We start from the raw sequence: 2,768 nt of genomic DNA on the forward strand, positions 1-2,768 counted from the left end.
ATCAAAAGCATGATGTAGCTAAAAATTTAAGTTGCCTTAAGATAAATAGTATCTAATTTATAGGTAATATTGTCCTACTGTATTCTACACCAATCAAATCACTACTGGAATATGTTCACATATCTCATTTTAGAGACATTTCTTATTAGTCACATACTAGATCTTGCCATCATCCACAAGTGATTCACTTCCTTGAGTATAAACTCTGACATTCCCCTATTTGACCATACCTCCTAAATCTTCATGGGTCCCCCAATCCCCTTCCAGAATTTTCAATATTTCTCTCTCAACTGGTTCCTTTCTTATTGCCTTCAAACATGTCCAAGTCTCCCTTACCTCACAAAACAAAAACAAAAAAACAAAACAAAACAAAAAAACTGCGCTAGGTGTGTCATCCTATATAACTCTTCCTTTGCTAGGCCAAACTTCCTCTCACTCACTCTTCAACCCTTTTTAATTTGGCTTGCAACCTCTTTGCTCAACCCAAACAACCTTCTTCAGCATTAGCAATGCTCTCAACTGACAAATCTGATCGTCGTCTCTCAATTGTAACACTGCTCTAACCTATTTATTGCATTTGATACCAGTTATAACTCTCTTCTCCTGGATACTCTTCCACATCTGGGTTTTTATACTTGTCTCCTGGTTCACCTCCTACCTGTCTCATCACTCTTAGTCTACTTTGCTACCACATTACCTGTGTTATGCCACCTAATGTGGTGTTCCCTAAGGTTCTGCTCTGGATTCTTTTCTTCTGCGCGCTCTCTCTCTCTCTCTGTAACCTCATCAGTTTCCATTAGTTTAACTGTTTAATCTCTATGTGTTATGTCCCTAAGCTTCAGTCCTATACCACCAATTGCCTATTGGATATTTCAATCTGGATTTCCCACAGACATCTTAGACTCAACATGTCTAAAACTGAACTAATTATCTTTCCCCTCTAATCTTCCTCTCTTACAAACTTTCCTGTTTTTGTTTTGAGGGCACCACTCTCCTTCCAGTGTCTTAGGTTCATAATACTACAGCTATCCTGGCCTTCTTGTTGTCTCTCTCCTCACATATCCAACTAGTTAGCAAATCTTGCCATTTCTATCTTATGGCATGTTTTATATCTGACCCCCTTTCTCTCTATTCACTCAGCTACTGCAGGGCCTCAATACCTCTGGCTGAGATTACAACAGCTTCCTAATTGCTCTCTTTACCTCCAGTCTCTCACCACTCCAATTCATTCTACACACAACTGCCAAAATAATTTTCCTTAAGAGCACATCTCACTATGACTCCCCTAGTCAACTAATTTCAGAGGTTTCCTACTGCCCTGAGAACAAAATATGAATAAAATATACACAAATAAAATATAAACTGTTCAGCTCTCTAGGTATTTTTATTTTGCCACTGCTGATGACTCACTAGGTTTTTGGGACACCATTCTGTCCTGGTTCCCCTCCTAACCACTTTAGGCACCTTTGCTGGATCCTCATCCAAATCATACTATGGTCCCATAGAATTTGGACCTGGGTCCTCTCTCTTCTCCTTTTATAATACTTCAGTTAGTGATCTCATGAGCTAGCATTGATTTAATTACCATCTTTATACTGATGATTCTCAAATCTACCTATCCTGCCTCAATCTCTCTGCTGAGCTCCAATCTCACATCGCCAACTGCCTTTCAGATATATCAAAGTGGATGTCCAGTAGACATCTTAACCTAACATGTCCAAAACAGAATTCATTATCTTTCCCCCTAAACCCTCCCTACCTTCTACCTTCTTTACTGCATAGAGAGCAACACTATCCTCCCATTCCTCAGGCTCACCATCTAGGAGTTATCCTTGACTACTCACTATCTCTTACCCTCCTTAACCAAGCTCTTGTCAAAGCCTGTTGGTTTCATTTTTGCAATATCTTTTGAATATACCCCCTTCTCTCCCCTGACATTGTCATCACCCTGGTTCAGGCCTTCACCAGTTCACACCTGGACTACTGCAGCCTAGCCTGCCTATTGTCCCCCACTCCAATCCATCCTCCGTTCAGCCAAGAAAGTGGTTTCCCTAAAGTGTAGGTCCAACCACGTCATTTTCCTACTCAATAAATCCCAGTGACTCCTTATAACCATCTGGGTCAAATAAAAAATTGTATATTTGGAACGCAAAGGCCTTCATAGCTTAGGCCCCTACCTTTGGGTAAAGTCTTAAGCAATCTCACCATTTGTGACATGTTTTGACACAAGTGGCCAGATTCAATCTACTGAGCTAGACTGAATCTTCTTAGACCTTATTTCCCACCCAGCAGTCTTTAATCCAGTGACCCTGGCTCCCAGGCTAGGAAGAAGAGAGTCTATGGAGACAGCCCCAATGCTTCCCAATGCCTGGAATGCTCTCCCTATTCTGTTCTGTCTACTTACCAACCTCTCCAGGTCTCCTTTAATTCCCAACCATAATCCCATCTTTTACTGGAAGCCTTCCCAACCCCTCTTAATTGTAGGGCCTTTCCTCTCAATTATTTCCTATTCTTCCCACACAAATCTTGCTACGGATATGCTTGTTTGCATTTTGTTATCCCCATTAGACTGTAAACTCCTTTAGGATAAACACAATCTTTTGCCCCCTTTTGTAGCCCCAATGCTTAGCACCATACCTGGAACATAGTAGGCCCTTAATAAATGTTTAATGATGGACTGAACTAGTTTTCTCCATTAGAATGGAAGCTCATTAAGAGCGAAAGTTGTTTCATTCTTTTTACTAGTATCTCCAGTGTTTAACGAATAC

Source organism: Trichosurus vulpecula, chromosome 1, assembly GCF_011100635.1.
Source record: "Trichosurus vulpecula isolate mTriVul1 chromosome 1, mTriVul1.pri, whole genome shotgun sequence".
NCBI lineage: Eukaryota > Metazoa > Chordata > Mammalia > Diprotodontia > Phalangeridae > Trichosurus > Trichosurus vulpecula.